The 22,730-nt window shown below is 39.2% G+C and overlaps 1 protein-coding gene across 15 annotated transcripts in view; it reads right to left on the bottom strand.

The window, feature by feature from the left end:
* Nucleotides 1-22,382, bottom strand: part of PAM (peptidylglycine alpha-amidating monooxygenase) — a 274,025-nt gene extending 251,643 nt beyond the window's left edge. For 4 of the 15 annotated variants that reach the window (XM_036886991.2, XM_036886994.2, XM_036886993.2 and 1 more), the window contains exon 1: nt 21,834-21,996. The gene's annotated coding sequence lies outside the window, so the exon portion shown is untranslated. Of the gene's footprint in view, nt 1-21,833; nt 21,998-22,212 lie in introns of those variants that run through there. The other 11 variants (XM_036886997.2, XM_036886996.2, XM_036886995.2 and 8 more) reach the window with 4 other exon arrangements.
* Nucleotides 22,383-22,730: the final 348 nt, after the last annotated feature.

Raw genomic sequence — 22,730 nt, forward strand, 5'->3', positions numbered from 1 at the left:
TACTGGCATTAGAGGGCAGGGGTCCAGAGATATATCATGCAATGTGCAAGCCAGTCCTTAATAAAGTATTGTACTGTACCACATCCTACACAACCCCCAAATGTCCCATGAACCACAGGTATGTGTGATTGAACTGTTTATAATCAGCTAAGCCTAGAACCTAATTCCATTTTACATACAAACACAAAGAATATTCATGTGGTCTAAAAACTTCTATGATTAGAAATGAAACCATGTAAATCAAGAGAAGATAGTATTTTGTTTGATTTGGAACTCTGCCAAGAGTTGCTCATCATTCTGGAAAAATAACAGCAGCAATGTTACCTGTAGTATCTGAGTGGCCAACACAACAGAGACATCAATCCGGATGTACGGCCATCACATCCACTTAGAGGCACAAGCTTCCGAAAACTTCATTATGTCTTCCCACAGAATCGTTCTAAGTATTTATGTATTAGAACACATATTATTTTACTATAAGCTACTTGATTTGTATTGCTCTTCTATACTACAATTACTTGTTTATATATATTTTATTGTGCATGTCAGCAGGCTATACTATATATGAATTTCATTTCATGGTAATAACTACAAAACTTATGCTAAAAGAGATGCATTTGGATCCAATAGTGTTGAGAATCTTTGCTTTACAGATGACCTCATTCAACTCCTTCATTTTATGGAAGTCAAGTTGGAGGCCGAGTGGTGGCACAGGGTCTTCTGATGGCAGGTTCAGGGGGTTTCCATGAGAGGTCATTCTCTTCCATTCTTACCTTAGATCCATGCTATCAATAGATCTCTAAGTACTAGGGATTGTTGATTCAAATTCACACACAGTATTCCCTCCAAACACGAATTTATACCTGACCTACACAGCATCAACATATAAAATATTACCATGGGAACCATGACAAGGACAAACTGAGAAAATTGTCATCACCAACCCACCAGACACATAAGCTTCATTCATTTGGTTGGTTGTCTATGCAATCTTCCAAGTAAAAACAAAATGAATGAAAATGAGAATGACTTATTTCAGAGGTTTCTAATTTGACAAGATTAAATCACCACAGGTCTAGAATTTCCTCTGGAACAAAATGCCACAGACCAGGCTTTGGAAGGGAACAATAACAATAATCTACTTGAGCAGTCCCACAACTCATTTTATCCATTCATTCAGGGTCCAGCTTTCATTTCACTCTAAATGCCAGCAGGACCAAATGCCTGTTTTGATTACTCTGACTCCTTAATATGATTTTTGGTAATACTACAATCTCCTTCCTGAAGCCTTAATTTTCCCTCTTGCTTACTTGTAAGGCAAACATTAATTGAGTGCTTCTCATTTAAAACACTGTTCAGAATGCTCTAGGGAATTATAATGTAGAAGACAAACCGGTCTGACTTTGACAATGTTACCACCTAAAACAAGAGACAGACAAATATAAACATAAAAACACAAGTACAGGGCAAAAGCAAGGAGACTGCAGAAGATAAATATGCAAGTATTAAAGGGAAAGACAAATCAAATCACTAAAAAAAAAAATGTGGGGAACTGAGAAGCTGAAAGTCAATCCTCCCAAGTCTTCTTTTTAATTTTCTGTGATTCAGGCTTTCTCCTTTGAACTTTTTATATCTAGCCAGGGACCAAGAGGTGCTTCTGAATACTTCATTACATCTTGCATAATTGTAAATTAGCATTTACATATTGAAATACTATTTTACCATAAACTATTTGATTTTATTGCCCTTGAATATTATAGTTAGGGACTTTATATACATATAAAATACATATTGTTTATATTATATATATATATATTTTTTTTTTTTTGAAGCAGATATCTAGCCTTCTTACCACAAGATGGCATGATGGCATTCAAGTGTTAAGTCACAATTAACACAGAGCTGCCTGCAGAAGAAATGACTGTAGGTCTCTCAAGGGCAAATAGAAATTTGTCAGATGACCTTTCATTTACAGCACCAGAGAAGAAATAAACAAAAGTATTTCACATGAATCTCTGAGCTGGCAAAATAACTTTTCTCTCTTGTTTATTTTCATCAATAAAAATGGACAAAGATAACTTCAATGACCTCTACGTTTTGTAGAGGAAATAAAAGAGGGGATAAGCCAATATGCTATTTCTAAGAGAAAATAGAAGACCTCCACATAGTAAACAGGGCCCTGAGAATGCACAGTAACATTCCCTGTTCCTCACATATTCAAACATAAATCACTTACCTCTTAGCTGAAAGGCTGTTTTCATAATATGCATTTTACCCACAGATTCTTTATAAGGTAAAATGCTTCATTTAGGCTGTTTTCAATTCTATAATAGGATTAGATTTCTCACCCCTACTCAGACAATTAGGGCACTATTTTCAGAAACTGTCATTTCACTACTTTGTTTTTCTCCATCTAAAGTTTTTTTCATTCAACTAAAATTTGGAGAACATTTGCTAGGTTGCTGGCACTATTCTAAAAATCCTAGCACCAAGAAGCTTCAATTCTAGTAGGAACAGATAATAAGGAGGAAAAATGTAAGTAAATTATATAGTATGTTAGACAATAGCAAGTTCTATGGGAAAGAGCAGGGCAAAGGAATCAAGAATTAGAAGTGAAGGTCTGCAAATTTAGATAGAATAGTCAAGGTAGGTCTCAATGAGAAAGTGACTGGAACAATCTTCAATTCACAGAAAATTCTCTTTCTAGATTATAGTCAATTCATTTGTTGCTTCATTTTTTTCCACTTTCATAATACTACTTTTAATGCTGGATGCTAGCTTTGAAAAAGATTCATTTTAACCAAGATCAAGTTCCACATAAAGAAAACTGCCCTACAATATAAACATTCCCCCTTTCTCCCTCCAAAAACTTTTCCACAAACCCACAAAAACAAATTAGAAAATATGAGGGAGAAAAAGGGAAGAAGCACCCATTCACCCAAAATAAAAAAAAATGCATAGGAATAACTGTAATAAAAACATGTATGAGATAAACAAAGAAAAAAACAAAATTTTGCTGAGAGCAGTAAATACAGTTATGCAACAATGGGAAATACATATTGTTACCTAGTATGAAAAGACTAAGTACTATGAAGATGTTATTTCTCCCCAAATTAATTGTTTACTACAATTCCATTTAAAAAGCTCAAGGTAGAGTAGAATTGAGTAGAACAATGCTAAGGTCATTAAACAGTGGTTCTTAAATATGTATATATATCAGAATCCGTTAGAGAGTTTTCTCATAATGCACATGCCTGTGTCCCACTTAATAAATTATAATTTGCAAAGAATACATATATTTTGCCAAAGCTTCCCAGATAATTCTGATGCACAACACTGGTTAAGAATAAATAACTGCAAATAATAAATGACAGGAAGGAAAGCTAACTGAAAAAGAATGATTAGGAAGTAAGACTTAACCAGTCACTGCAACTTATTTTCAAGCTACAAAAATAACAACAATGCAGTACTTGAAGAAAAACAGATAGATACATCAGTGGAGGAGAATAAACTTATAAATGCCCCAGGAAGTGATGCTCTGTATTCACATATGTAAAAGAAAAATCACAAATCAATGAAGTAGTAGACTATTCTCAATTGTTCTAAGGAAAGTGGGGAGGGGATCACATTTTAATTGTACCTCACACTACAAAGATCTACACACACACAAACGCACTCACATAGCTAGGTAGATTAAAAACAAAAGTGGCAGGGAATGCACAGGGGCAAGAGACAGATAGTGAAAAGTGATTGAAAAAGAAATAATAAGATGATTTAGGTCATTTTAACCAAATCACTTGAAAGAAAAAGGAGCAACAGACCCCACAAATTAGATAAGAATTAGGTCACAATGAGTAAACAGATGAGAGATTACAAAACAGATGATTCTATTCTATATTTGTCAACACATATTTCTAAGGCTATATAGTCAAATGTTAGTAGAATAGTAGTTGACTCTGGCTGATTTTTTTCCTTTTAGTTTGTATTTAGTTTTTCTTTTTTATTAAAATATACTTGATATATAACTTATATTGGTTTCAGCATAAAGACAGTGGTTCAACAGTTACCCATGTTATTAAATCCTCACCCTAACTAGTTCAGTTACTATCTGTCAACAAAGGAAGATGTTAATAGAATCATTGGCTATGTTCTCCTTGCTGCACTTCCATCCCCATGACCAACTTACATTATGACTGAGAATTTTTGTGCCCCTTTATTCCCCTCACCCTTCTCACCCATGTATCCCAACCCCTCCCCCATGGTAATCACCAGTCATTTCTCACTGTCTATGAGTCTACTGCTATTTTGTTCATTTTGTTTTGTTTTGTTTTTAAATTTCACAAATAGGTGAAGTCATATGCTATTTTTCTTTCTCTGCCTAGCTTATTTCACTTAGCATAGGTACTTAGTTTTTTGATGTTAATGCAATGAATTTGTGTAGCATTATAATTTTTTTAAATGGTACCTATTTTACAAAGCTATTTAGCTAATTTGTTCACTTTTTTTTATACATAACGGCAGATATGGCACACAAAGGGACAGGTTTAAAACTCTTCATGTGTTTTTAAGTGTTTTGTTCTTCTTAAAAAGTTTTCTCCTAATTATTGCTTTGCTATTTCTTGTTAATTTCAGCCTACTGAAAATTTCTGCTCTGGCAAATCATATTTTCTTTTTAAATGTGGAATAGCTAACTGACCAATTATAGCAATAAGTTGTGACAACTAAATATTTGATAAAAGCGATAGATTAGGACAAATCAAATTTCAACAATAGGGAATGATCATATTTGGCATTCTGCATGGGTACACAGAAGGTACTGGGTAAATAATTGTTCAATAAATGAGCCAGGATAGGATTGTGGACCAGCTAAGGGCCCTACCGTAAGAGATCTGCAGCAGCAACCTGAATGTCCAACAACAGAATTGTTGCAGTATTTTTTTTCCCTACAAAATGTATGCATGCTCTTTAAGATAAATCACAAAGCTACAAGACATAAAGTACATTCATAATCTCATCAGATCAGAGATGCTAGATTGTTAAATTTAAACATTTCTTTGTGACCCAGAATTAGCAAGATATAAAAAAGGGAAAAAAACATTTTTAAAAGTTCTAAAGATAGGACATAAGGTTATATGAAATAAGTCAATCACAAAAAGACAGCTACCGTTCAGTTCCATTTATGTGAGGTATCTAAAGTAGTCAAAGTCATAGAAACATAAAGTAGAATGGTGGTTACCAGGGCTGGGGAAAGAGGAAATGGAAAGCTGCTGTCTAATGGGTATATAGAGTTTCAGTTTTGCAAAATGAAAAAGTTCTGGAGATCCATTGCACAACTGTGTGAAGATATTTAACACTACTGAATTATATACTTAAAAACTGTTAAGATGATAAAAAGATGTGCTTTTTATCACAATTAAAAGATAGGATAAAAATTCTTAAAGTAACACAAAATGCTTCATATTACCCTAAATTACTGTACTGATGACCAGGGAATAATGTCATATTGACAGCCTTGTTTTAAAAAACATTTTTCAGGCCAAATTCAATTCAACTAAATTATTTAGAGTCTGATAAAAGGTGACATTTTAAAATAATGGGGAAAAAATTATTATTTAATTAATGGTGCTGAACTGATTTATAAAATCTATGTAAAAAATATACATTTAGATACTTATATAATGACATACAGAAAACGTAATTTTAGAATTAAATAATAGTTGAGATGTGAAATTATAAAACTAGGAAAAAAGGTAAGTAAATATTATGTAACCTTAGGTGGAGAATATTTTTGTAAAAATAAAAATAGCTAAGATAAATGTATTGAATTTATCTCCAATAACTGAAATAACTAAATAAATATCTTCAATACCTGAAACACATAAAATGAAGGATCATATCTGTTTTTTTAAAAAAAAACACTATTAAAAAAAAATCACTACAAAACCAGAAGGCAAATGGAAAAAAAAAATGATTTGCAAAATATCTGACAATAGGTTGATAACCTTAATATATAAACAGGTATTGTGTTAGTATATAAAGAGCAAATAATAGGACTGTAGGAGTCACAAAAGAGTAAATAAAAACATTTTAATGGCCAATAAGCACATGAAAACTGTACAACCTCAACAGTGATTAAAGAAATAATGGCACTAAAGCTACAGACCATGTACTGCTATATGTCCAGTTTCTCATTTCACATCTATATCTATTTGAGGTGTAAAGAAATATTTTCCCCCCTTTACCAGATGAGAAAATTGAGTCACTAAAGGTCACATTCCAAGGGCAAGCAGTCTCACTTCAGAACTACTGTCCTAATAACCACACTATACTGCCTCCGTAAGTGAATAGGAAAAGGTATTTCAAATGTCATCTAACACAGTCCTGGTCAAATTTTCTCAAGTCAAATGCCCTGTTGTTGCCTGTTCTTGCACAGTCTGCAAGCTAAGAATGAATAGTTTTTACATTTTTCAACTGTGGGGAAAAAAATGAAAAGAAGAAAAAATTATATGAAGTTTAAATTCAATGTCCATAGAGAGTTTTATGTGTTGTCTATGGCTGCTTTCAAGCTATAATGGTAGAGTTGAGTAGTTGCAACAGAGACTGTCTGTGGTCTACAAAAACCTAAAGTATTTACCCTATTTGGCCTTTTTGAGAAAATGTTTGCTGACTCCTGATATGGGATGTGGTAAACTGGGCTCTCTTCTGCACTGTCACTCTAAGTGGCAATCAAATATACCACAAAGCAAAAAATTGGTATCTCCATACTTGTTGACTCAGTAATTTTAGTTTATCACAAAGAAATGTAAAATGCACTTAAATTTTTATGTAAAAAATATGGTTGCAGAAGTGTGAACTCAGAAGTCTGACTTCAAGCCCTAAGCTCAGAGCCAGGACTAGGGTGAGGTCTACACTTAAATATTACTCCAAAGTGACTAAAACAGCTTTGCAGGCTTATCAATTAACACCCTCTAAAACTGGTATTCCTTAAATCTTATTATTCTGAACTGTCCAACAACATCTTGAAATTATTACTACCAAATTATAAAACATCCACTCATTTAAAAAGACATGATTTTTTTAGGTGGAACCACATAAAACTGTGAATATTCAAAGCTTTATGATACATCATTAATCAAAAGGTAGTTACTGATCAGACATAAAATCCATCCTGAGTATGAATTAATCCCAGAATTGACAGTTTCACTCTCAGTAAACCCATCTGTCACATAATTAATGCCCTTACTTGAATTTTACTGGCTTTGTAGTTTTGTTGGCATTTAAATTTGTAAATTTGTTTTACTTATAACTTCATAAATGGTACAAACTAAGACACTCCACATTGGGATATATTTACATAACATTATGACAAACACAATTGAGTCATACTGGAAGCCAGGAAGTTTCCCACTGAAAGGGGACTTTGTATTTCACAAATTTGAAAATGCTGTAACTTCCTAAATTGCATAAGCATCCTAGCACATAATTTTGAGAAAAACAAATTGCAGTGTCCTTCTGCTCTATCTCACAAGCTTGGTATTGATGGGGAACACAGAGCGCAACCATCAGGATGAGGAGGATAACAAAAGAAGGACCATTTTCACATGTCTTCACATTCAAAGCAAAGTGCTTCACCTTTGTGAGCCTCAATTTTCTCTTCTGTAAAATAGGGATAATGGTTGACATTGCAAAGTTACAGAAACCATTAGAGGTATTCTAGGTAAGGTTTCCACCATATATAACAATAGTAGTAATACTTAGTATGTACTAAACAGTTAACCACATGCCAGGCAACTTCTATGTATTTTATATGCATTTAACATTTCACATGCATCATCTCAAAGAACAATTACAACCACCACCACACTATATGAAAAAGGAACAGCACATCACTGTCTTAAAGATGAAAAAGCGGAGGCGCTGAAGGGCCCAGTAATTTGCCCAAGGTCGCGTAGCTAGTAAGAGGCAGAGCCAAGACTTGACACAAATGCCTAATGCTAGGAAGCTGTTTTTCTTCTCTGTACAAAACTACCTTAATAAATGGAAGAAGTTATTATGATACTGATGTCCATAGTTACCAGAATGAAAACAAAAATATCTCTTCTTTTAAACCCAGTCACAGTCCTTCTAGTGCACCACAGCCTCCAATGGGGGCCTCCAAGACACTTGGGTCATAAACCTTTTCAGAATGCTATTTTCCAATTGGCATTAGGCTTCTTTCTATCAAATTTGGGGCATGCAGTGCAACTTTATTTTTGAAAGGCTTCAAAATTCTAGTTGATAGCAATGTAAACATCAATTCCTCTTCTTCTCAGGATTCTAAGGGGTCCCTCCCCCAATCATCCCTGCCTTTCCGCTCCTTTAGTTGAAAACTTTAGACTAAACCTCTAGACATAAGTATACAGTGCTCACGGGAAGAAGACAGAATCGTGGTCACCACCAAGTTTGTTGCACAGATGAAAAACTGTGTGGCTAACATTATAAAGTGGGTGAGCTTAAACCCCAGAAGGATATGCTTTAAAAAAAATAAAACTACTTTCTTCTCATTTTCTGTTTCCCTACTTAGACTGTAGCTCTAATGACAGAGATCTTCAGTTTCATTCCCACCTGGCAAATGGGTTTACTTTCATGTCCTAAAAGATATCATAAATGATTATTATAACAGAATTATAACTTGTAGAAATGAAAAAAAAAAGAGGGTTATTAGGTGATATAGTTCCCAGCTACCCTCAATCCCTACTTCCCTGGAACTGAGTATACAGTGTACTTGAAAAGTAAATGTTTTAAATTGTTACAGAGCCTAATTTCTTTGGAGAGAATCTAAAATGGCCATCAAGAGTCCAAGACTCCCAAAAAGCCTGTGGGTTTTTTTTTCTTGCTCAGCTGCAACCTTCAAATGGTTCCACAAAACCATTTACAAATACTTTTATTATATGGACATGCTAAAATATTATGTTTAAAAACAAATATAAAGCCTTTTGAGAATCCATGCCTTGGGGGAGACAAAAACAAAGAGATACTTTTATAGCCAATTTTCATAGTCTCCAGAGATGTTTGGAAAAATGATTAACTATCATCACAATACAGTTGTGAATCAGAGTGGACAATGCAAGTAGCAGCGATAGTAGTCACAGCAGTAGCAGTGGTGAGGAGGGGGAGGAGCTCAGGTGCTTGCTACCAGCCCGACTCCATTCTAAGGGCATTACATGAGCATCTCATTTATTTTCAGCGTGACACAGGCCCCCATGCTAGAATCTATGCATTCAAATCCTGGCCCCTCCACTTTTTATGTGACCTTGAGCAAATTACTTTAACCTCTGTCTATCTCATTTTCCTTATTTGTAAATGTAGATAATAACAGCACCTACTTCACATGATTGTTGTGAGACTAAAATATGTTAAAAGTATGTGACATGTTTAGAAGAGTGTCTGGCACATAATAAATACCATAAAGCCTAGTCATTACTTATTATTATTTGATTTCAAAGATGAGGAAACAGGCATAGAGAAGGTAAGTCACTTGTCTAAAGTCACACAGCTGGCAAATTTCAGACCTAGGGCTTGAACATAAGGCAGTCTGACTCTTAAGTCCATATAATTAGCCACCTCAAAAAAGTCCCTGTAGTTTTCAAATATATATATTATAATTATATCTCAGGAAAATGTAGAGAATTCAATACATGAGAATGAGAAACTGCTATCAATGAAGCTCTGACTGCCACAAAACCTAGTGGTGAAGCACCCCCTGGGTCAAACATCTCTACTGAATGCTGAGATTACACAAAACACCAGATGGTCCCAGGTGTGGCTTGAAGCTCATGTTTTAGGAAGAAAGAATATACATATAAATATTTTACCTTGGAACAACAATGAAAGATTATAAAAACAAAAAAGAGCAAAAAAGAATTTTTTTAAATGGCAAGAAACTAAGTTGTTTCTGGAACAAATGCACTTCTGAAAACATCTTGCCCTCTCCAGCAACCCCCTACCCTCCCCACTTCCCCATTGGTCAGCCCATGTACTTTTCTATCAGACATTTCTCTCTTCGACACATTTTGGTTGATGTTATCACTTCAGCCACTGTTTTCACCTTCTGTTATTTATGTTTAGGAGGGAAAATATTTGTCAAAAACTTTACTCAACAGGAAGAATCAAAATTTGCAGAATATAAAGATTAAGGCAGCAATATATTTACTCTCCTGTCCATAATTTCATCTTTTAGTATGACTTTCACTCTTTTGTAGTTTCCCAAAGAAGGTATTTTGTTAGAACTGTAAGATTAAGATCAAAATATATTTTTTCTCCAGGGGACATCTACTTGATAGAATATCAGGAAGAAATTTTTTTCTACAATAACAGTGAAATCAGAGATTGATTGTTTGGTTTTTTTCTTTAAAATTTTTTACAGAAACAATAAGCAGGAATAAACAACATATGACTGGGTTTCCTTTAGTAAAAATCTCTATGCAGCAATAAGAATGAAGCAAATTAATGAAAATAATAAAGCAAATTAATGACAATTAGAAACCCTTTCTGTCACAAAGTTATTTGGAATGCAGGAATTGTGATAAGAAAGCTCTTCTTATAAATCATTTTTGATTAATTGAAAATTTATAAAAAAGAAAGCAAGCTCTTCTGCCTGACCAGAATAGCTACTTTTCTAAGTAAAGGTCAAGTATTCAATTTCTATTCACTAAATCTGAATGACTTTCTACAATAGGCTTCTCAGATGTGATCTATGTGCCAGACTGTTAGAAAATAAAAAATGGTTAAACTTTTAGACTATTAGCCAAGTAGACAAGAAAATACCACCATACCAGCTTCAGTTACCTTCCTCAGTGTCCCAGAAACAAAGACTGTCCTGAATAGCAGAAAAAAGCATGTGAAATTAACACCTGCCCACCAGATAAAATGAAGCATCTTAATGCCAAATTTGATAAGACTCTACAAGAGATACACTTCAATACACTCTGACATCAACAGGTAAAATATCAAACTCTTCCCTGTACTATCAAAAAATAATTTTAAAAAACAAAGGAGAAACTGACGAGAAAAGAATATAAAATATCAATGATATTTTTAAGTCGATGAGAATAGTGAGTTTTTATAAACCAAGGTTGGGGCATCCAGTAAGATAAAAACCACAATCCCTCCCAGGTGGTCAGCAAAGAGGGGTCAGTCTGTGTCATAGCACCACATGTGGCCTCCAGAAACACAAAACGAAGTATGCTGGGCAAAAAAAGAAGAGAAAAATGAAGCAATAAAAATTTTCACATAAAAAGTCCACATAAGAGATGAATGAGCACATGGATTGCATATTTTTTCCTTTCACATCAGTAGAATAACTGAATGTACTATTAACATTTGTAAGAAAAGTTATTGGTTTCTTTGTTCCTTCTCTTGGCTGGCCCTCTCTGCTCTAATTTATACCAATTTGAAACTAACTGGACTTACAGAACTCTAAAATAAGTATATATGGACATTCAGAATTTCACATGTAACTTTACCAACTACTTCTTTATTTTGCCCTCTTTCATACAGAAAATGATGGCATACACATCTAATTCATCTCCTCTATGACTAATTCTAGTGATATATGGAATGAATTCACCACATTTGTGATGATCCTTTCTTGTATGTGAGTTGAATCATGCTGATGCGGGTTGAATTATGTCCCCTAAAATAGTTAGTCTTCACTTCTAATACCTGTGAATGTGACCTTATTTCAAAATAGGGTCTTTGTGGATGTCCAAGTTAAGATTGTATCATCAGGGTGGGCTGTGTTCCAATGACTATGTCCTTACAAAAAGGGGAAACTTAGACACAGAGACACAGAGGAAAGGCGATAGGAAGACACAGGGAGAATTCTATCTACAAGCCAAGGAATGCTTAAGGATACCAGAAGCTAAGGAAGGATGAGACAGAATCTCCCTCACAGTCCTCAGAGGAACCAGCCCTTCCAAATCATTGATCTGGGGACCTGCACAACAATGAAACAATAAATTCCCATTGTTTCAGTCACCCAGTTTGTGGTATTTTCTTACAGAAGCTCCAGGAAACTAATACATATACCATGGATTGAGTTGTTCCAAGCTTGCATAGTGGGGCTGGAAGTTCAAGAAGCCTCACAGAATTCCTGCAGCACACAAGACTGCATGCTGTGGGAACTGGTGAGCAAAACCTCCAACTTAGATAATGATGTGAAATAAGACCACTTAAAATATTACAAATAATGCGTTCCATTTGTTTAAAACGTTTTCTGGGTTTTATTTCATTTACTCTTCACAGCCACACACTTGAATGAAATGAGGGAAGCTTACTCTCTTCACCTTATGCACAAGGATCCTGAGCCTCAGAGAGCTGAATGTTGCGGCCAACATCCAATATTCACATGGCAGAGCTAGCACTGGTGCCAAATCATTTGTAGGAAGAAAGGATATAACCATAAATATTTTAACTTGGGACAAAGGTGGCACTTTAAACTAGTGCCTCTTCAAGGGAAAAAGAAAAACATGACACAGACTGAGTAGGTCGAGGGGCTTAGCGATCTAGATAAGATGAAATAAATCAGAAGAAACTAGGAGGAAACATAACTTAGAATTTGTGAAACTGGCTTTGAAGGAAGAGATGAAAACAGACTAATAGGAAGGAAAGAGATGCCAGGGTGAATAAGTGTAATTCCACAATAATTATGTGGAAGGCCTAAACAAACATTGGAGAAAGGTCTTCCACAAACTGGAGAAGTCCAGGGAGGGTTGTAATGGGAAATGCGGTTAAAATGAAGGGGTTCAATTAACCTTCTATCGGGCTGATCAAAGAGTCATCACTGACCTGATGGACACACCCTTCTGTCGGGTTTTAGCCTGGTGTAATGTGATGAAGGAAGCTGTTCTGGCAGCAGTGTTAAAAACTGTGTAGTGGCAGTGCAACCTGGGATTATGGCTGGTGCAGTGTGTGTGGCTTTGAAAAACTGGTTGAAGACCAAAAAGAATATAACGAATCTATCTAGATGCATCAAGTTTCAGCTGTTAGCAAGACATCCTTGACACCTGTCTTTCTTCCTTTCCTCCCATATTTCTAGATATACTGGCCTTCCCAGTGTTCTGTGAGGGTGGGGGATGTCCTTGCTCCAGCCTCAAGACCTTGTACTTGTTCCCTCTGCTTGGTAGAGGATTTTTGCATGATTAACTCCCCTGCTTCATTTGGGTCTCTGCTCAAATGTCACCTCTTTAGAAAAGACTTTGCTATTCCATACAAGAAGACCCTCCCCTCTCATCTTCCATTCCCTTTCACGGCTTCATTTTTCTTTATAAGAATTGTACTACTTGAAATTATATTTATGTTTTTACTTATTGATTAGCCATCACTCCCATTAATACATAAAGTCCGTGGGTACAGAGATCTTGTATGTCTTGTTCATAGTTGTATTCTCAGAGCCCAGTACAAAGCTTGGCATAAAGAAGGGACTCACCAAGAATTTGTTGGATGAACAAAAGAAAATCCTATCTAATTCCCAAAAACAATTGAAGCGATCTCCTAAAACACTTAATTAATCCTCACCGCCCCTCCCAGCATACACAACAGGCCTAGTACCTCCTGTCATTTCTATCTGGAATAATTCAGCAGCCACCCAACTTCTCCCCACTGCCACCCTGGGTCCCCCTCCAAATCATTTCCCTACAGATGATCTATCAAAACTCAAAGCTTATGGAATCACCAGCCCCTACTCAAAACACCCTCCATGATTGTTAGGCTTAAGACCAAATCCCTAATAATGTACCAGCAAGACCCTACATGAACTGGCCCCAGCCTAGGTGTGGTGCCTAAGCTCAGCCCACTCCTCCTGAATTCTCGCTTACGTCTGTCACGTGGCCTCTGCACAAACTCCCTCTGTTGTCTGGAATGCTCTTCTCCCCACCCTTTCTCAAATCTCCCACTCATGCCTCATCAATCCAGTGTCATTTCCTTGGGTTCCTGTTATTCAAGCCCACAGAAGCGTACGGCTCTATTCATAGCATCTACCTTTGTTTGTAATTATGTAATTATTAATTGCTGTTTTTTTTTTGGTATCATTAATCTACTATTACATGAAGAACATCATGTTTACTAGGCTCCCCACTTCACCAAGTCCCCCCCACATACCCCTTCACAGTCACTGTCCATCTGCATAGTAAGATGCTGTAAAATCACTGTCTTCTCTGTGTTGCACAGCCCTCCCCGTGCCCCCCACGCACTATACATGCTAATCGTAATGCCCTCTTTCTTTTTCCCCACCCTTATCCCTCCCTTCCCACCCATCCTCCCCAGTCCCTTTCCCTTTGGTAACTGTTAGTGTGAGTTTTTTTAATTAATAATTGTCTTCATCTAGGACTCTTAACTCCATGACAGCACAGACCATGATTTTCCTGCTCATTATCGCACCTCTAGGGTCAAGAATACTGCTTGGTACATAACTGGCATTGAATATTTGTTGAAAGAAGACCCCCTATTGGGAACCAAAGAGCAAGAAGTCAGTATCAAATACAGAGATAAAAACACTTTATACAAACACTGAAGTGAAGCTGCAGACAAAGATATCTGTGAAAATCTATAACACGATGACAAGCTGCTATTAAAACAGAAGGCAAGAGGAAGCCTAGGGCAATGCGAACTTTGAAACAACTCAGACCATAAGCTGGAAAAGAATGAAATCAAGAGAGTCTGTTTCCTTAGGGAACTCAACAAACACCAGTTCAAACAATTTGCTAAAACTATACAGTTAAGACTTAGGTAATGACAGTAACTAGGTGAAAGGTTACATTTACATATCCTATTAAGAACTCCTTGACTCATCAGTCTCTCTGGAAATGTTTATATATGCCAAGAAACCATTCAAACTTTCCTTCTTCTGGCATTTTCCTTTATAAAAGTTCTCCAAAAAGTACTTAGTCCCCTAGAAAATGTTTTAAAGACATTTCACTGTGGTTGATTAGGCATACAGTAATAGCTAAGTGAGGCAAGGGCCATGCAGGAAATGGCATATAATAGAACAAACCCACTTTGCTCCTGATTAAAGTCACTCAAGTGCAACTTAAAGAAAATTTCGAAGCACTATAGGAAACCATGGGTTAAAGGACATAGCCTAATTTATGACCCTCATTGTTGCTGTTAATCACCTAACACCGGAATCCATATAATTCTAAATTCTCTAAGGGAAAGAGAGAGCTTATTAGTTTATTTTTATTTCCTTATTTCAGGCTTCTTTTAAAATAAGATGTAGCATTGATGGGCATGGAGAGCAATCAACTATCATTTCCTTTCATTTGAACCCAAACAGTGACTCATGCCATAAACAGCAAGTCTCCTGGGTTTGTTTCTACAGACAGTGCACCAACAATTTCAACCACATACTCCAGTTTTTCTAGAGCCTGTTTTCCAAAGGTGATTTACCACACCCTGCCTGAGACAGGACAGCATGAAACTGGTGAAAATTCTGATCTTCAGAGGGACAACAGACAATGATAATCTCAATTTCATGCTGTTTATATGAAGAGAATGGAGGCACAAGGAAATGCAAGCCTGAAGCCTGGGCAAGAACTGTGGCAAACGAAACAGAAAGGAAAAATGAAAGCATGCTCAACAACTGCTGTTACCATATTTTGAGAGGCAGGAGACAGGAGAATGTAGGGAGGATAACTAACCTTTTCCACCTCTGCAAAATTGGGATTTTTAAATTCAGAATTTAAAAAAAAAAGGCACTTAGCAATGTAGCGCTGAAACACAGGGCCTGACCTTGGCTCTCCCAGAAGGTATTGAAACTTGGGAAGGAGCATCTGTGAAAGTAAGGATTTGTTGATGGGATCAGTAGCATGAACAAGAGTTATATGTATAACCTACGCAAGTTTTCTTTGAACACTATAGGAGCTTCTGGTTACATGCAAGTGATCGTCACACTACTTCAAATTAACATGTCTTTTATAAAAGTTTTTCATCAAGAGTCCTGAAAGGTAACATAGTTAGCAGGTTCTGGGTTATGTATATAAGCACTTTAAAGTAATAAATTACATTTTTAAAATAGTCTCAAACTCAGATGTTTAAATTCTGAATTAGTCTTCATATAAGTAAAATTTTGCTGCACTACAAATAAGTACTATTGTAAAGCAAATTTCTTCTGGCATAGATAAATGAAATTCTTAATATCCAAAATTTCTGATAGGGCATTTTTAGTCATGGAAATAGCAGGTGGTAGAATGATTCTTCTATAAGGGCCTCTGCCTTTACTTTTCAAAGTCTGTACCACGGACCTTTGTTTTGCTTAAGCTGTAACTATATGGCCAGCAGTCAACAGCACACTCAAGGCAGGTAAACATTGTCCTTTGCAGCTGCAGCTGCTGTTGGCTGGGCCTGTAATGACAGAAAGAATGATATGAAGAACGTTGTGCTTGCATTTCCTGGTACTTGTGGGTCCATGACCTCCTCTAGATGAGCTTCCCCCTTCTGATGGGGAAGCAAGATCTGCTGCTTTTACTGTTTCTTGGCATTTTCCCACACCTCTGCTGTGTCATTGAAGTTGTGCTTTAAGGTACTACTTTTTTTCTTTTTGAGTCCAGTTCCCTCTTCTTGAGGCTGTCCTTTTAAACTTCTGAACAAGAACCCCTTGGAAACCTCGTTCCTGTTGTCCATCTTCTCTGCAAGTGTAGATAACCCACCTGCACTGCCCCAGCACTGCCTGGGTGTTGCTGGACTGGCTGTGCTCCAGAACCTCCCCGTGAAGGTGCCACTCTTGTCCTTTTGTGTTAAGCGTGGCTAGTAGGTGTAGCTGATGACAGTGTTCAGAACCCAAGCTCCTCTGGGCCCAGATCCTCACCGCAGTCACACATACGAAACCATATGGCCCCAGTGTGCCCAGTCTCCAAATAGACAATATAATTTTCTACTTTTGTTTTCTGCAGCAGTTCTGAACTAAATACTATACTGATTAACCAAGTTGAAATAATTTCCTTTGTGTAAAGGAACTCTTATGAACCTAATACAAAAACAAGTTATTATTCTTATGCTGTCAAAATCAACAATTTCCACTGCCTCTACTCACCCAAGAACACGAAAAAAATCTTAAGCTTTAAACCAGCAATTGATAGTACTTTCTGCAATGATGGAAATGTTCTTTATCTGCTTTGCCCACCATAATATCCACTAGCCACATATGGCTATTAAGCACTTGAAATGTGGCAAGTGTGAGGAATTAACAGTTTTTAAATTAATTTAAACTTAAATTTAAACAGACAATGTGGTTAGTGGCTTTAAAGAATTGTAAAGGATCTTAGATTTGTCCTACTTGCAAACTAACAAATAAGCATGTGACAGTTTCAAGGATAAGGGAGAAGACCTGAGATTCCTAGGTCAAAAACAAAGGACCACCTAACTTACAGAAAGAGCAATAGCAGGAGTATTAGCATAGTTGTTCCAGTTCTCTGAATCCCAATGCCCACAGTATGGTGCAAAGAAGGCTGGTGATAATGATACACTCATAGATGTGCATTACAGAAGGGGAGCACTGAGCTTAGCATACTCAAATCTTTCACACTGGTCAGTACGCCTACCTGCCCTTTGCTCCAGAGCAAAAGAATACTTCTGTCTTCCAAGGCTATCTGCTGTGCAAATGCCCTTGAAAAGATAGTGTAGAATGAAAGCAGTGTGTGCCTCTGCTCACAAGACATGCAGAAACAACGTTACTAAGGGGAACTATCTTCCAACAATGGAGATACATGCCTCTGAAACCTACCCATCTTTCTCCATCCTGCTTGAATGCCCAGCTTCTAGCCATACTTATTTCTTGCTTAAATGATTACCACTTCAGCCTCTTCCCAGACATCCTCCATTCTCCCAATAGCCAGAATGTACCTAGAATGTAAACACAAATCTAATCATGTCACTCTTGTTTCTGTCGTTGATGTCACGGATTAGTCAGGATTAATCCAACCCTCCTTAGCAAATTCCACAATGCCCTGAATGATGTGGCTCTGCCCCTGCCTTTGGGCACTTCTCTGGCCTCTCTAAGATACACGCTTAGCCATACTAAACTTGTTTTCATGTCCTTAAATAACAGAGGTCAGAAAGTGGTGGTCCTGGGTCTGGTATAAATGTATCTGGTTTGGCTCACACAATAATTTAAAAAGCATCTGGGCCATTTCACATTTTGAGACTTCACATTTATTATATACTTGCCTGGAGCTGAGAATCTACTGTTCCCTTTAGACAAAGCCAGGGTTCTCCAGGTTGCCACACCTCTCCCTCCTGCTCTCATTCATTTCTCCTTTTACATTATCCACCTGACTTCCATTCTAATGCATCATGCTCTGTTCCTCTGGTCTGGAACACTCTTCAATCTTCCAGCTTCTTCAGCTGCAAACTATCACTCATTGTTCAGGTTTAGTGTACTCATGGAAGTTTTCCCTGACCACCCTCACCCCCAGTTAAGACGAGGTGATGCACTATATGACACCCACCCACCCAGGGCTGTCTTTCTCCAGTGGTTCTCTTCATTACCCCTGTCACGGCATGAATCACAAGAGAATGTAATTTTCTGTTTACAATGCACACTCCTCCCCAGACTTTCAGGGCACAAAAGAGTGACTGTGACTATCTAATACACCATTATATGCCAGTGCCTAGGAAAAGGCCCAACACATGGTGGGAGCTCAAAAAACACTTGTTGAATAAATAAACGAAATGAAAGATGAAGTATGGTTAATTCGAACATTTGGGGGGTTACCTGTGCTTTTATGCATATATTTTTTAAATTTGGACTTCTGAAATGTTATCCTCCCCACCCCCCAAGAAACAGAAATAACTACTTGAGCCGCATAGTAGGTACGCCCTAAATAACAGGCAATGTGCTAAGCATTTCACATAGATTAGCTCGTTTAAACCTTACAACAGTTCTTTGAACTAAGTATTTCAACTATTCCCATTTGGAGATGAGAAAACTGGGGACTTGGGAGGTTAAGTAACTTACCCAGAGTGCCAAAACTAGTAAATGCCTGGCAGGATTCAAACCCATGCCCATCAGCCATTCAAACCCAAAGTCAGAATTTTTAACCATGCACAATTCATAAATGTAAAATTTTTAATGAACTCTGGATAATAAGAGACCACACTGGATAAGGAGAAACCATAGAACTATTTATCACGCAATCAGAATTATAGTTCTACTTCCATCACTAACTTGCTGTTCAACCTTGTGTAAGATGAAGGTCTTATTCTCTTTATCAGTACAGTAAATTATAGGACCAAAACTTCTCCTAGGAGACTTGAGAGCACATGACATCACCAATAACTTTATTCAGAGCCCTTGTTTTAAGCTGTTTTTATGTGGTTATAACAGTTAGCCTTTACTGGTTAAAGGAATTAAAGGGGTGAAGAAAGTTCTTAGACAAGAAGCTTTTGTCTCAATATTCATGGCTATTATACCAAACTACAGTTTTCAGGGTAGTGACAGGGTCTTTAATGTCATTTCACCTATAGGATAACAAAGGTACTTAAAATAAGGCCAAGTGTAAAGTTCACTTCCCTCAGGCTGTCCCTCAGCATGGCTTGCCCCACTGATTGAGTTGACTCAAAGCTCTCACAGCCCAGTACTGGTATGTGGCCTAAGAAATAATACATTTATCCAGCAGATGGATGAATTATTTCAAGGAGCAGGTAAAGGATCAGAGATGTCATTGAGTCACACCAAATACAACCTAGTCTAACCAGTCAATCTTTTCCAGGTGGTATTCTTGACTTTTTGCACCAAGCCAAAATTTTTTAAAAGACTTAAAAGAGAAGAAAAAACTTTTAGGAATCTGGTAACTTTTTTAAGTCAAATTTCTAGAACTAACCCAGGGCCTACCAAGCCTCTAAGTGTTCAAGTTTCAACTTGATAAAAGTATTACTTTCAATCTCTGTAATTTTTATTCTAGGCATTATAATTTCCTTTCTCAAGGAGTTGAAAAAAAATTACATATGGCACCATAAATTGACTTACTCACTCAAGTTAGAATTGAAATTTCTACAGCTTTTAACACTGAATCACTGCACCACACATGTAGGGATTGTTTTCTGAGTTTTCATTCTAAAAACAGAATTCGTCTTATTTCCAAGTATGATTCCCATTTGATGAAGCAGAAGCATTTGAAATTTTACTTCAGAAAACACTGGCTCAGATGAATTTGTTATTTTTTACAACCTATTAAGTAGATTAACCAAATACTGATTTTAAAGAACCTTTGATCATGTATTCTTCACATCATTCTACTTGCCATGAGTCATTGAAATATATCTGATGTCCATATACAAATATGAAATAAAAACATTAGTCTCTAATTTAGATAGGTAACTTTAGAACAAGGAACATATTCTATATCTTTCTACCTTTAAAAGCACAAAGCACAAGGCGTGGCATAATACAGGAGCTCATTAAAGTCTGATAAGTAAGGAATTCATGATTTACAGTACTTAGTTATTTAACATAAATTCCAAAGCTGACTTTCTTAAGCCATTTACTTGCTTTCTTCATAAAGTAGAGTGGTGCTAACAATGCCTCTTGTGCCTATGATCTTAAACTGAAATTTTAAACTGAAAATTTACAGACACTATGGCACATGACTTTTGTTTGAGCTAAATATCTGAACTTAGTTTCTTAAAATGAAGGGTCTAACTCCCTGAATTGTTAAAATTAGAAGCAAATTTATATTTGCACCTAAGGTGGAAAAGAGATTATTATAAAGATTGGCAAACACCTGAATCAAACAGTTATTTCCAAAGACTGGGACCAATAACGATCTTCTGCTATTTGAATTCCTATGACCATAGAAATACGTAAGGTACATAGCTTTATACAGAAGGGTCGGTGGGGAAGAGACGATCTCAACTCAGAATACTAATGACCCGGTCCAGAAACACAAGTATTTTATCTCAACAAAGCTACTGATCAAATCACCTGGCGAGACATAACCACATCTCAGCCGGAGGACCTGAACTCAAACGACTAAGAATACAGGACCTGCCATCAGGCAGCTTCAGGAGACCAGAGACCACAGCTCAAAATCAGGTAACACCCTTAAAGTCACCCCACGGTCTCGTCCGCGGCGGGCACGGGCGTCTGCAGACTAGAACAGTGTCCAAAGGGTCGGTTCCCAAGGCCACGGACGGGAAGGTGACTGAAACCAGGCGTAAATCCCGAATTAACTCCAAGTGGAGGATACTTTCCATCCGGCCTCTGCGCTCGCCCTTCGCCTGCGCGTGCTTCCTCCACGGCGGGCAGGACGGCAGGAAGGCGAGCGGCCCCAGGCGAGGACGCGGGAGGAGAGGGGATTTCCACGACCTCCTGGACTCGCCGGGCTCACGCACCCCGGGGCGCGACTCCGCGCCAGCCCCCGGCGGCCCCGCTGCCCCCCGGAGCCGGGGAGGCGTCCTCACCTGCGCGCGGAGTTCTCCGAGTTGGGGGCAGAAAGAGCGAAGGAACAGATGTGCCCACAGGGAGAGGGCGCGCCGGCAAGTGCGAAGGTGGAAAGACAGGAGGGGAGGCGGAGCCTCGGGAACCGCCGGGGTGCTGGTGGCTGCGAGCGGAGGTCGGGGAACCGTTTGGGGGTGCGCGGGAGGTCAGGCCCCGAGACCCTCCCCAGCGGGGTGCCGCACTCCCCGCCGCCCGAGCTTCCCGGGAGGCAGCCAACCACCGCCCCGGGCGCCGGGAAGCGGAGGGAGCCGAGGCAGCACCTCCCCGTCCCGGCCCAGCTTCTGCCCAACTTCCCGAGCCGCCCTCCGCGCTCCCGCCCGCCCCCGAGCCCTGTCCACCCCGCGGCGGCGGCCGCACCAACCTGCGCGGCCACAGGCACGGTCCGGGACGGAAGCCGGAGCCGCGGGCGCCGGGGCGGCGGGCGGAGTCAGGCGGGAAGCTCCGGCTCCCGGGGCGGGGACTGGCTGGGCACGCGGAGGCCGCGGCGGGGCTGCCTCCTCCGGACGAGCGCGGGGCCCAAGCGCGGCCGCCGCTCGCCGGGACTCCGGGGACAGCTCGCGGTCCCTCCCCCAGGGCGGCTCCCGGCCGCCCCCGAGCCCGCCCCGCGCCCGCCATCTCCGCTCCGCCCCTACCCCTCTGTCGCGGGGCCGGGGACGAGGTCCCTGCGGTCACCTCCCGGTCGTGCGCAGCTTCCCGGGGCTTCCCTGCAGGGGTCGCTTATCTTGGGCATTTAGACTCACGTGTGGGCAGGAGGTGGCCAGGAGCTGGAACTCTTGCCCGTGAGCCCCAAGGAAGGCGGTGGCAGCCGGGCCTGCAAGTCTCCTTTTGCTCCACCCGAGCCCAGTGTCCCTAAAAGCAGCCCTTCGAGGTGGCCACGCCGGCTGCCCGGAGAGAGGCCGAGGAAAATGTCCGACTCTCCCTCCGCCCGGCTTGGGCTGGGAAGACGTTTCCCGAGAGGACCAAGGAGCCCTCCTCCACCCCACCCCCGCTCCCGCCCGGGCTGGGGACTCTCGGCCAGGAGTGCGCGGAACTGGCGGACGGGGCACGGGGGCTGAACTTGTGGTAAACGTGCCGTTTTCATTCACAAACAGACCCTGGCCCGGTTCCTGAATTCAGGCCACCTCGCTCAGGTCTTGGCAGTTTCCTTGCCCGAACCTCAGGCCTAGGGGGGGGTCCCCTTTGCAACCACTTCTTCCCTAAACTGCAGGCAGGGAACCCGGGAGCCGACTGCTTCCCCGCCTCCCAAAAAGCAGGAGAA

The sequence above is a fragment of the Manis pentadactyla genome, chromosome 2 (assembly GCF_030020395.1).
Source record: "Manis pentadactyla isolate mManPen7 chromosome 2, mManPen7.hap1, whole genome shotgun sequence".
Taxonomy (NCBI): domain Eukaryota; kingdom Metazoa; phylum Chordata; class Mammalia; order Pholidota; family Manidae; genus Manis; species Manis pentadactyla.